The following is a 13,780-nucleotide window of genomic DNA, read 5'->3' as shown; positions in this document are numbered from 1 at the left end:
TGCCCCGGGGCCAACCCCCCGGTGCAAGGAAACCCCATGCGCGCACCTCCCCCGGGACTGACTCACCCCTTCTGTGCAGTGCAGGGAGCCAATGCTCCCTCCCGCAGTATACCCGGCAGAGCAGCTAGTGCTACTTCCAGAATCGCTAAACTGCGGGACTTCTGTCCATCCCCAGGAAGTCTACACTACCTCCATTTTCACTGGAGGTAGGTAGTGGGGCTTCTCGGGGATGGGAGGGAAATGGGGGTGGGGCGGACAGGACCTAGTGAATAGCTACAGGCCTTCCAATAGGATTACACAGAAACCACATTGTTACAGAAGACCTTTCCAGGCCAAAGATAGAAGGAAACCCTCAGGGGTGTTTCTAGCCAACGTTCATTCAAGCGGTTTGTTTTTTTGTGGATCTGCCCCTACTGCACCCCTAGAGACTCTGGAACAAAGAAGACACATGAGAAGAACCCAGCTTTCTTCATTTTGCTGTGACATGGATGGATCTAGCTCAGGTTTCACTCAAGGGTGTCTATCTGCATGTGAAGTACCTGTGACAGCCCCTGTGCTCCTCTGCCCCTCATCAGCAATGCCATCTACTTGGGGGAGCAGTTGCCCTGAGACTTGCAGAAGGGACAACCTGGACAAATAAGTGTTATTCAGGCAACCTTTGATAGCTCAGCTGTCAAAGCAGCGGCCTGTAGTGTGTGTTTGGCATGTAATCCTCAGGTTGCTGGTTCAACTGCAGCTTGAAGGAGCTGCAGAAAGCAATCAAGGTGGTTACCTTGAGTCCATGTCTTCAGAGCCCTGCACTTCAATTGACAAAATGATTGTGTGGAGGAGCTACCCATCATATTTCTTGGGCTGCGCAGGTTCTGTCCACACACAAAAGTTCTCTTAGAACAATGGCCGTTATTCCACAATAATAATGCAAGAGTCTACACAGCAATTCCGTTATTTTGAAATAATTCTGAAGTAACAGACAGCCTATTCCGACTTCTGCAAAACTCATTCTATGAAGAATAACACCTATTCCAAATTAGCTATTTCAAAATAAGGCCTGTGTAGATGCGCCACTGCTGCTAGTTTGAACTAGCCCCTCCCCAGGGGCATTCTGAGTTATTCTTCCCAGGGCTCTAAATCGAGGTAGCTCGTCTACACTGGGGAGCCTGCCTTGGACTATTCTGAGGTTTCCCTGCAGTGTAGACGTGCTAGTTCGAAATAAGCTATTTTGGAATAACTATTCGAGACCAGCTTATTCCAAAATAAATGTGCCGTGTAGTCGTAGCCAAAGGGGTGAACCAGCAGGAGGGAAGCCAGAAGTGCAGAGGCCAGCTGGAAAACTGAGTATCCCAGGTACCCACACACACTGAGCCATATTGGTCCCATGTTGGGGGCAGCACTCAGGACTTTGAATCCTGCAATCTGAGTTCAAATCTCTGTGTGACCTGCTGGGGTGGGCTTATTGTTGTGAGGCTTTTCACACTGCATGTCTATGGTCTCTGCTGTGGGCTTTTTGCACAAGAATGGCCATTCTTGTGCAAAAACTAACGGAGTGTTTACTCTGCATGTGCATTCTTGCACAAGAAAATGTACAGTAAGCCATTGGAAAAGAGGGCTTCTTGTGCAAGAGTTATTCCTCTCCCCATAACGAATAAGGCCTCTTGCACAAGAAGGCAGTGTGCACAGGCAAGAGGGATTTCTTGCACCAGAAACCCCTATGGCTAATATAGCCATTAGAGCTTTCTTGCACAAGAGAGTGTCCACAATGCTCTTTATAAGGAGATAAATCATCTCATAGAGCTGAAAGGAGCCTTGAGAAGTCAGCTAGTCTTGTCCCTGTGCTCATGGAAGGGTCAAGCACCCTGCCTGATAGATTTGCCCCAGATCCCTACATGGTTATCTCAAGGATGGAGCTCACAACCATTGGTTTAGCAGGCCAATGTTCAAACCACTGAGCTACCCTGCCCTCTTGAGCCAAAGCACTCAGCAGAGTGGATGTGCTCTTGCACAAGAACTCTTGCAGAAAACAGTTCTTGGGCAAGAAGCCTGCAGTGTAGATGGAGCCTAAAGTCTACACTGCATGAGCATTCTTGCAGAAGTACATTTAGGCTGTGTCTAGACTGGCCAGTTTTTCCAGAAAATCAGCCGCTTTTCTGGAAAAACTTGCCAGCTGTCTACACTGGCTGCTTGAATTTCCGCAAAAGCACTGACTTCCTACTGGAAGAAATCAGTGCTTCTTGAGGAAATACTATTCTGCTCCCATTCAGGCAAAAGTCCCTTTTGCGCAAAGCTTTTGCACAAAAGGGCCAGTGTAGACAGCTCAGATTTGTTTTCCGCAAAAAAGCCCTGATCGCGAAAATGGCGATAGGGGCTTTTTTTCGGAAAAGCGCGTATAGATTGGCATGGACACTTTTCCACTTTCCCACTTAGACACAGCCTAACAGTATAGAGTTGTAAAACAGGGCTTCTTCCGAAAGAGATACTCCTTTCTCCATGGCTGCGTCTAGACTGGCATGATTTTGTGGAAATAATTTTAATGGAAAAATTTTCCGTTAAAAGTATTTCCACAGTAGCGCGTCTAGATTGGCACGGATGCTTTTCCGCAAAAGCACTTTTTGCAGAAAAGCATCAATGGCCAATCTAGACGCGGTTTTCCGCAAAAAAGCCCCGATTGCCATTTTAGCCATCGGAGCTTTTTTGTGCAAAACAGTTCTTCCCTGTCTACACTGGCCCTCTTGCACAAATATTCTTGTAGAAGAGGGCTTTTTCCCGAGCTGGAGCGTGAAAGTATTTGCTCAAGAAGCACTGATTTTGTACCAAGTCAGTGCTCTTGCACAAATTCAGCTGGCAAGTTTTTGAGCAAAAGCAGTTGCTTTTGCGCAAAATCTTGCCAGTCTAGATGCACCCTATGGCTACATCTAGACTGGCATGATTTTCCAGAAATACTTTTAATGGAAAAGTTTTCCGTTAAAAGCATTTTCGGAAAAGCACGTCTAGATTGGCAGGATGCTTTTCCGCAAAAGCACTTTTTGTGGAAAAGTGTCTGCGACCAATCTAGACGCACTTTTCCGCAAAAAAGCCCCGATCACCATTTTCGTGATCAGGGCTTTTTTGCAGAAAACAAATCTCTGCTGGCCCTTTTGCGTACAAGTTTTTTGGAAAAAGACTTTTGCCTGAACGGGAGCATCATAATATTTCCGCAAAAACACTGACAATCTTACATGAGATCGTCAGTGTTTTTGCGGAAATTCAAGCGGCCAGCGTAGACAGCTGGCAAGTTTTTCCGGAAAAGCAGCTGCTTTTCTGGAAAAAGTGGCCAGTCTAGACACAGCCTATGAGGAATAAGCCCTCTTGCGTAAGAGTTCTTCCACAAGAGGGCAGTATAGACAGGCAACATGAATTTCTTGCGCAAGAAGCCCCTATGGTTAAAATGGCCATCAGAGCTTTCTCGCGCAAGAGAGTGTCCACACTGCCATGGATGGTCTTGTGCAAAAGCACATCTCTTGTGCAAAAGGACACGGCAGTGTGGACACTCTCTTGTGGAAGAGTTTTTGCAAAAGAGCTACGTCTACAATGGCGGGTTCTCACACAAAAACTCTTTTGAGGAAGAGTTCTTCTGCAAAAACTTTTCCAGAAGAGATCATCTACACTGGCATGTGTTTTTCCACAAGAGCTGTGCTTTTGCGCAAGAGCATCCATGCCAGAGTAGACACTCTCTTATGCAAGAAAGCCCTGATGGCCATTTTAGCCATTGGGCTTTCTTGCGCAAGAAATTCATGTTGCCTATCTATACTGACCTTTTGCACAAGAACAGTTGCTCAAAAGGGCTTATTCCTGAGCAGGAGTGTCAGAGTTCTGGCACAAGAAGCCCTGATTTCATACATGAGAACATCAGTTTGCTTGTGCAGGAACACGTGGCTACTGTAGACAGGCAGCAAGTTTTTGCGCAAGAGTGTCCGCTTTTGCACAAGATCACGCCAGTGTAGACACAGCCAAGGACCGTTCCACAAAAGAATTCTTGTGCCAGAAGTCAACACTGTAGATGTAGCCTCACAGTTTCTAGACAAATAAGAGCAGAGAGCTCCTATGCACATAAACTGACAGAAAAAAAAATAAATGCTGTAAAACAGCACTAACAAAACCTTAGACAGAAAACATCCATGACTTTCTTTCACAGCAAATAGCAGAGAAAAGCACAAATGCAATCCCCCACTACCAAAAACTGTGCAGTCAAGTCTCCCCTTTCAGAGGGAAATTGCAGGAGTCAGTACCCCCAAAGTGCAATGGATGAGCTTCAGCCTAGGAAAACCACCTTTATGATCATGGTATTTCCCCTGCCAGGTAAGTATAAGAACCCCAGGCACACCCACTGCCTGCCCTTAAGCTCCCAAACACTCTCACCTCAGGGTGGTCACAGCCTCTCAACCCCACATGACCATCCTGCACCACGTCCCTCCTGCCTGCACCTCCCTGATGCTGCCCTGATGCCGCAGTCAGACCCCACTCGAGATTTAGGACCACTCACCAGACCACTTCCACTCCCACAGGGCTCTGCTTGTGACAACATCTGCATATGGGCTCTCACGGCTCCACCCCTCTCCAGGAAGAGCTGCCTCCTCCACTGTTTAGATTCCGGCTGTACCACTGCACCATTACCGCCGACCCCTTGAGCACTCGCTCTGTCCAGCTGCAGCCCACACTGAGGAGGGCCTGGCTCTGTCAGGGGCTGCCATTCAGGAGGCACCAGGCAATGTGGCTGCCAGTCTCACCCCCGTCACTCCAGCCCAACCCAGCCAGGCACGTCACCCTTTTGACCCAGGCCCAGCAGCCCCTCAGCAGCAGAGCAGGGAAGGTACAAGAAGGAAGAGGGGGGAGGCAGGAGCCCTCCACAAGCCAATCTGAAAGGGGGCACAGGGAAGCACAAGAACACACATGCCCTCCCTCCGCCTAAGAAAAAGTATCTGTCCCCTCTGTCCCTCCCCTGCACAGAACTTCTCCTGGCTGACTCCGGGCACGTTGCGCCACCTCTTGTGGGCCTCCCTTCACCCATTGGAAAATGGGGCTGATAAGGGTTCCTACCCTGGCATGAGCCTTAGGTCAAGAACGATGCTGAAGAGCAGGAAGAGGCTCAGGCAGAGGCTCCCAGGCTGAGGTGCCATTAATGCAGGTTTAAGCATCAATTGAGAAACACCAGCAAGTCACCAGGGCTATGTCTACACTGGCGGGTTCTTGCACCAGAAATATGCAAATGAAGCTAAGCATGGAATATCACTGAACCTCATTTGCATATCTAATGAGCTGTCATTTTTGCAGAAGAGGCTCTTGTGCCAGAAGGAGCATCTACACTGCCCCTTCTTGTGCAAGAAAAACCCTCTTGTGCAATGCCATTATTCCTGAACAGCAGCATAGAACAGACTTGATAGTCCAGGGACCAGAGGTGCACAATGCGTAGCTGGATTCGGCTTCCCTGGCTGGTCGGCATTTTACATCCCTCAAGCCGACCTGCCCAGCCTAGTACAGAGCAGGCCTCAGTGAGGCACACCCAAAATTCCAATCCCCATTTACATAGTGGTGCGGTGCCCATGGAAACTGAGGCACATGCAGAGTTAATACAGAACAGCACAGGACAGCAGGGATCACACGCGACATAGTGGAGTGAACAGAGCCGTGTGCTGCTGTCATGTGACTGCCCCACGGGCATCTTCCCACTGCAGAGATTGCTCCGAGCCAGACTGTGACTAGCCAGCCCACCTATGGGCACCCAGGGGGTGTTTGAGTTTGTTACCAGCACTGAGATTTCTACAAGAGCCCAGGGAACATTGTGAAAAGCCAAAACCTTCCCACCCTGGGGCTATGTCTACACTTGCGGTTTCTTGCGCAAGTGTGGCCATTCTTGCGCAAGAATCCGCAGAGCATCCACACTGCCTGCCTGCACTTGCGCAAGGAAATTTACAGTACGGTATGGTAAGAGAGGGCTTTTTGCGCAAGAGCTACGCTCTTTTTTAACAGGTGTAAGCCCTCTTGCACAGGAACTCTTGAGCAAGAGGGCAGTGTGGACGTTCAGCAGGGATTTCTTGATCAAGAAAGCCCTATGGCTAAAATGGCCATCAGAGATTTCTTGTGCAAGCGAGCGTCCACACTGCCATGGATGCTCTTGTGCAAAAGCACATCTCCCACATGGCCGTGTGGATGTTTTCTTGCACAAGAAGCCACCAGTATGGACATAGCCTGGGTGTCCCTGGCTGGCCAGCCAGCGAGCGGCACAAAGGTTCCCAGCAGTAATGACTTTGGGTAGTTTGAAAGAAGCTTCTGTAGCCCAGGTGAGGTGGCTTAGTGGTTAAGGCAATGGACTGCTAAACCATTGTGCTCTACACGTGTGGGCTCAGATCCCATCCTCACTGGATGTTTGCAACCTTGCCTCTCTGAGAGCTCTCTTCAGTTCAGTACCAGCCCTGCCTGCTGCAGCCTGGGGAAATGAGCTAAGTTGCAGCAAAAGGCTCTTGTGATGTCAGTGCTGCCTTGCAGGGCTCCTGGCCAGCCCCTTGGCATGTTTGAGCTGCTCCTCCCTGTGTCACTCCCACTCAGTTAGGCTGTGTCTAGACTGGCAAGTTTTTCCGCAAAAGCAGCTGCTACACTGGCCGCTTGAATTTGCACAAGAGCACTGACTTTGTAATATCCAACATCAGTGCTTCTTGTGCAAATACTTTGACGTTCCCACTCGAGCAAAAGCCCTCTTTTGCAAATGCTTTTGTGCAAGAGGGCCAGTGTAGACAACACGGTATTGTTCTGCGCAAACAAGGCCCAAAGGCGAAAATGGCGATCAGGGCTTTTTTGCGCAAAAGCGCGTCTAGATTGGCCACGGATGCTTTTCCGCAAAAAGTGCTTTTGCAGAAAAGTGTCCATGCCAATCTAGACGCTCTTTTCTGCAAATGCTTTTAACAGACAACTTTTCCATTAAAATCATTTGCGGAAAATCATGCCAGTCCAGACATAGCCTCAGGGTATGTCGACACTACAAGGTTATTTCAAAATAATAGCTCCCAAAATAAGTATTTCAAAATAGCTCGTCCACACAACAGGGAAGGCTAGAAATTAGTCCAAGGTTGGCTTCCCTAAGGTGCATGCACTATATGGCTGCATCTAGACTGGCATGATTTTGCGCAAATACTTTTAACGGAAAAGTTTTTCTGTTAAAAGTATTTGCACGAAAGAGCATCTACACTGGCATGGATGCTTTTGCGGAAAAGCATCCATGCCAGTCTAGACGCTCTCTTGCACAAGAAAGCTCCGATGGCCATTTTAGCCATCAGGCTTTCTTACGCAAGAAATTAACTTGCCTGTCTACACTGGCCTTCTTGCGCAAGAATACTTGCACAAGAGGGTTTATCTCTGAGGGGGAGTGTCAGAATATTTGCGCAAGAACCACTGATTTCATACATTAGAATGTCAGTGTTCTTGCGCAAATTCTCATGGCCAGTGTAGACAGGCGGCAAAATTTTGTCAGTCTCGATGCGCCCAATGAGTTTAAAGTCCCAGGAAGCACTAGGTATTAATTACATGACTCTGGGGAGTAATTTTTTAAAAATAGCAGCAGTTGAGTGTCCACACTGGTGCTATTTCAAAATGGCAATTTTGAAAGAAGTGTTTTTCCTCATGAAATGAGGGCTTATTATTTCTAAATAATTCTGAAATAACAAAATTGCTGTGTGTAGATGTGCCCTTACCAACTGTAGGTCAACTCTTCTCCTTCCTTTTCATCATTAACGCATCTCCTTCCCTGCTCCTCTCACCCCCAAAACAAGCAGCGTCTCATAGAAACCTTGCCCCCTTTCCCCCCGCTACATCCCCATTTCTCAGTTATTTCACCCTATTGCTCTAATCATCATAAGTCACTGATGGTACGTCTGCACTGCACGACTATTTTGGAATAAGCTATTCTGGAACAGTTAATCTGAAATAGCGAGTCTACATTGCATGGAATCCTCAACATCTGTCCAACGCAGGTTTCCCTAATGTAGACGTGCTATCTCGACTCAGAGCCCCAGGAGGCACTGAGGAGGAATAACTGAGAATGGTCCCTGGTGAGGGGCTATTTCAAAATGGAAGCAGTGGAGCGTCGACACATGCCACATTCCAACATAGCTATTTCAGAATACCCGTTATATCTTGTAGAATGAGGGTTACAGAAGGCAAAATAAGTCAGCTGTTATTCTGAAATTCCTTCAAAACAACGGAAAGGCTGTGTGGACGCTTCCAGAGTTATCTCAAAATATCTCTGCTGCTCTTCACTTTCCCCTCTCGCTCAAGGAAATCATCTCTGCCCTGTGTAAGGGAGCAAGGCTGAAGCCCCACACAATGCTCCTAGGACTTTCCAAGGCAGAGACACTCCAGAGCATCATGTCCTGGTGACATTCATCTTCCTTGCTGAACCCAGCATGTCTGTGAGGCTCCGTGTTTTCATCTCTTCTTGTGAAAAGAAAATGACCAGGCCGTGCAAACCCTGCCAGTGCTTGTGGAAGGCAGAGGGAGCCCCACCTTGTGGCTACATCTGGGCAAGTGACTAATGATGAATAAGGAGCAAATGGGAAGGTTCCCATGGCCCAGAGTTGAGCCAAGTTAGTTGCAAGTGACACGCTGAACACCAGCCACTCTACAGTCCCACTGGCTGGGGGAGATGTGCATGTTAGAGTCTCTGTCCACGGAGCTGTAACTTTCTGTACCCAGGGAGCCAGACACTGCCAGGGCTGATGGGAAATGGGGAATGGCTGCACTTTGAGACTCAAAGATGTATGAAACCTTAAAGTAGAACAGTTTTAAAGCACTTTCACAAGTGGGTACCATGGCTTAGTTGGCTAAAGCACCTGCCTCATAAACAGGAAATCCTGGGTTCAAGTCCCAGTGGTGCCTTGTTGCAGCCTTTGCTCATATTTTCCTAGGCCCTCTGGGACACAGAAGAGGACTCCCCTGGCCACCCATGGAACTGCTGGTTCAGGAAAAGGCTGAGTGGAGAGGAGTGTTGGTAAGAAGGAAGCCACAAGCCTGGAGCGGGTACAGAGGGTCCTGTGACTGGCATAGAGAAGGCAGAGCTCTGACTGCAATTGCTGGGACAGGAGAGCCAGCCCCACACACCCTTGTGATTCCCTGGGGATGTCCGTGCCCAGAAATCCTGAAAGTGCAACCTCTGCAGCTCCTGCAGCCATGGAGAGTGACTCTTTCCCATCTCCTTTGGGATGGGCAATGGCAACATTTGCAGCTGCTGGCAGAAAAGTCCCAGAGAGCGGCCCCATGGCTAAGCTGGCCAAGGTACCTGCCAGGAATGGCAGAGGTGAGGGAGGAAGCACCCAGTGGTGCCTGGCCAATGTGTCTGTTCTTCCCCCCATACCTCTTTATATAGATGGATTCAACCTCTTTCTTCAGCTTTGTGGTGTCCCCACAGCAGGAGGACAACAGTAGCAACTGTAGCAAAGAGCAGGAGAACTGCACACCAGGGCTATATCTACACTTGCTCAAGAACATGTCAACATGGCCATGTGCTTTTGCACAAGAGCATTCATGGCAGTATGGACGCTCTCTTGCGCAAGAAAGCTCTGATGGCCATTTTAGCTATAGGGCTATCTTGTGCAAGCAACCCCTGCCATGTGTCCACACTTCCTTCTTGCATAAGAGCTCTTACACTTTTTAGAAAAGAGTATAGCTGTTGTGCAAGAAGACTTCTCTTTCCATGCTTTACTGTAAATCTTCTTGCACAAGTGCAGGCATGCCGTGTGAACACTCTGTAGGTTCTTGCGCGAAAACATCCGTTCTTGCACAAGAATCCACCAGTGTAGACATAGTCCAGTTGATGCGCTCTCTGAGTTTGATTTAGTGAGTCTTAGTTAGACTTGCTACATCAAATTTCAGAAGATTAAACTCGATAGTGACACCTCCCCAGGAGTGTAACTGCAATAAGTTAGATGACAACATTAACAGCCCTATTGGTAGTAACTCACAGAGACTCTGCTACTGATCATAAAATAGAAGCACATTATGTTTAAACAGCTGTCACAGGAATGCCTCTGAAAGTTACAGGGATCAATGACCTGTGTGAAAGACAGGTGGCCATTAATTAGAGCCCGGAGGTATGTTGTGTTCACACAGAAAGGTAGGAATGTGCACTAGACAGGCTTATAAAGGTGTCTCCTATATGTGTGTAACAGGCTTCTGCTCATCTCCAGTCACATGCTCAGTCCCGTGTCAGAACAATTTCTCCCATAAATTCAACACAAACTAGGCCATTCCTCCTCTGCTGGATCTGTTTTTTGTTCTTCTGCACAGCACAGCCCAAGGAGTCCAAAGACCTGCCAATGGGCATTCAGATCCCACCCTTGTTGCAATGACGGGAATAGAAACGGACACACAGTGGGTTTGTGCTGGTTCCAGCTGAGGGACGGGTTTGCCTGGTTTATGTGCATTGGCACAGGACAGCATTAAGGGTCTGTATTCATTTAAAGAATCCACAGACACCAGAAATCCAGAATGGGATGGAAATGGAAAGGCAAATGTTTGTTAGAGGGAAAAGTTTTTTAAAGGGGGCACTTGGCTCTGAACCCAGCATTACTTGAGGTACAGCCAAATACTCTGCCACTGAGCGTCACCCCCACATAGAACAGCTGTTTGCAGCCAGTGTTAGGAACTGGGCAGAGAACAAGAGGCTTCTGTGTAACAGACAGCTCAGGTAGGAGGGACTCTCCCTCATCCCAGATTGTGACTGGTCCTAACAAGGAATTTGTCCTGAGAGCAGCCAGGCTGGGGCAGGACAGAGAGGAAGTGGCTGGGGGGAAGCCAGGAGCGCAGAGGCCAGACTGAGAGTTGAGAGTCACAGGTGCCCATCAACAGCACCAGTTGTAGGTGCCATCGTGTAAGGGGCAGCACTTAGAATCTACAAGCTGAGCTCAAGTCTCAGTGGGAGCTGCTGGGGCTGGGCTGGTTTGTTAGGAGGTTTTTCATGTGCTTTGGCCTTCCTGGCCTTAGTTTCACAGGAGGCAATTCTGTGTCTCTCACTGGGTGTCTGATGCTCCTTGGAACTCTGTCTCCAGGCCAATGAGAGGGGGGTTGATGCCATCACAGCTACAGGGCAGATCACCCACCTGGCTCCTGAGCTCAGCCCATGCTGCTCTGCAAACAGTGTCCCCTTTCTCCTGGGGAAGAAACTGGGACTGGACCAATTTGGTGCCATGAGGGCAAAGCTCCTGAAGGGGTTTGAATTCCTTCCCTCTCCCCTTGCTGCTATGCTAAGAGGAATCCTGAACATGGGCCCTTCTCCTGTCACTTGAGAGACTGAAATGGAACCATTTCTTGTGGGAAAAGAAGTGGGCAAGTCAGGAGTGGCATTTGAACCTTGGATTCCACATGGAGTCCAGGACCCCCCACTGGGGATAAGACAGAGCCTTGAGTCAGGCATTTGAGAACACTCAGCTCCTACTACTCTGTGCCTGGCCATTAGTGGGGTATCTACATCTGGCTAGCTTGGATGGCAGAATGTGAAAGTCTTAGGGTCATGGGTTCAAGCTTCATGCTGGGTGATGCTGTTCTTCCAATTATATTCTTAGCTGACAAGCAATTTGCTCTTGGCTTTCACCAGTTTTATGAAGGAAAAGTCTTGTCCTGGGATCCAGCTTTAGTAGAGCCAAAGAGAGAACAAACTGCAATTTCTATCATCTGAGGAGAAGGGAGGAGAATTGTGAGAACAAGGGGGAGACATTCCTGCCAGGGTGGGGGCCTCCTAGACATATTGAGCCTCCCCTGGTGAGCCTGCCCCCTGCAGGGAGCCTTGGGGTAGCCACTGTGGCAGCAGGAAGTTGGGTATCAGGTCACTCCATTGGGGACAATGGAGGGAAAAGAAGAGTTTTCCTGCTATTGGGGAAAGTAGGACAGGCCCAGGACCTTTTAACCACTGGGTCTGTGCAGGCTAGAGCCTCCTCTCAGTTTTCTAGCCTGCTTCCTGCAAATCTTGTTTCTACTTCCTTGTCCACACCAGGGAACAAGTCACCACTCCAAATATCTCTCTGGCCAGCATGTGGCTTGAACCCATGACCTTGGCATTATTAGCACCATGCACTAACCAACTAAGCTAATCAGCCTACAGGAACCCAAGTCACAAGTGGCCCTTTCCAAAAGGTGCCTCAGGCAGCTGCAGGGATGTGTCTGCAGCTGCCAATGGCTCTTCTCTGACAGGGCCACTAGCAACTCACTGTGAAGTGGGCTGGCTAGTCCAGCTGGTTTGACGTTTGGTGCTAATAACATCAAGGTGGCTGGCAGCGGGCATGGCACACTGAGACCCAGGGTGTAGGGTAAACTGAGGCTGAGAACTCAGTACTCAAATCCTAAATTATTAGGCCAGGCTGTTATACCAATAAAAGCAAGCAGGATCTTATGAGGGGGATAAGGCAAAAAGCCACATTTACTGTAAAGATAATAATAAAGAAAAGATAGAAGCAAACAACGTTGTTTAACTACTTATTCCTATCACTACTTATCCCTTATAATTAAATTTTGAAGAAGAGGCTTCCCGGATGAATCTATACACTTTTTATATATATATAAACACTCATTCAATCATTCATCCATTCATTCTAGTTCTGTGTATTTGTTATAGTTACCAGCTTGGAAGTTGCTTGTGACAGAATACTGACCAGGTATTCGGTACACAAGTGATGGTAATGAGGAGCGAAGTCCTGATCAGATGCTCATCTGAAGCTCCTGGTAGGCTGGCAGCAGAACCTTGGACTCTGACTCCATAGTCTTTTAGTCCAGTTCTTATAGGAATTTCTTCCTATACCAGTCTATGGGAATTGGTGCATAATGCTGATGTCTTCAGGGTGGATGCCAGGTGCTCGTCAGTGACCTCATAGGGTGGACCTCCAGTACTTGGTTTCCTCCACTTGACACCTTTTGGTTGCACTGGCACCTGACACCTTCTTCAGCCCTTTGTTGCTGCATTCTCAGGCTGGCACCTCTCAAAACCATTCTTTCATCGTCCAAGCACTCTCTCTCTCTTACATACATTCCCTAATTAATGTTTCCCATACAGTATTTTGTATAACAACAACTTTACATATACAAGAGTTGTAGTTACAAAAAAAATTCAGGATTAATTGCTTCACAATGCTTTGAAGAGAACGGGCAAATGCCCTTAGTCAATTACAGGGCTTGGCTCCCAGAGCAGAGTTAGTGGCTTGACAATGCATTGTTACAGTGTATCGCTGCAATGTCAATTTCAAGCAGCCCCTTGCAAAAGCTTGAGCATGCCCAGGGACACAGAGAGGGGAGCTGTTTCTGGCTACATAGGATTATATTCTTAACAGTTCTAAGTTACATGACGTAATATTACATTCCTAATAAATTATATTCTAAAGAGGCGATAATAATAAATCCAAACATTTAACAATCTTAACAAATAATAATAATAATAATAATTCTAAATACTTTAAGTTGTGGGGAACAAATTATGGGGAGTCACTTCCACTTGGGGGAAACATTTTTAATACATTAATATGTTATCCCTACAAGGCCTGAAAAGCACACAGACAGTAGCTACCATGATCCTGGTTCCCCTAGCAACCACATCCCAAAGAGGCCTCACTTTGATAAGATCTGGCTGGTACTAGCCAGGCTGTGCAGGTTCTCTCACTGTCTCCTGTAATTTCAGATAAATAAGCTTGGATCCCAAGGACTATGCCAATGCAAAGAAATAATCATCTTGCAATACACACATCACAAACAAGTTACCATCAACATGTCCATTTTGTTT

General features: G+C 47.8%; 1 non-coding gene across 1 annotated transcript; it reads right to left on the bottom strand.

Moving 5' to 3' along the window:
* Nucleotides 1-4,175: 4,175 nt before the first annotated feature.
* On the bottom strand, nucleotides 4,176-4,340 carry LOC142821691 (U1 spliceosomal RNA). The gene has a single exon (XR_012898380.1). It is a non-coding gene; the product is annotated as a U1 spliceosomal RNA (small nuclear RNA).
* Nucleotides 4,341-13,780: the final 9,440 nt, after the last annotated feature.

Source organism: Pelodiscus sinensis, chromosome 31 (genome assembly GCF_049634645.1).
Source record: "Pelodiscus sinensis isolate JC-2024 chromosome 31, ASM4963464v1, whole genome shotgun sequence".
Classification (NCBI taxonomy): Eukaryota; Metazoa; Chordata; order Testudines; family Trionychidae; genus Pelodiscus; species Pelodiscus sinensis.
Note: the sequence above shows the minus strand (reverse complement) of the source record. Positions and strands in the feature narration are given on the sequence as shown.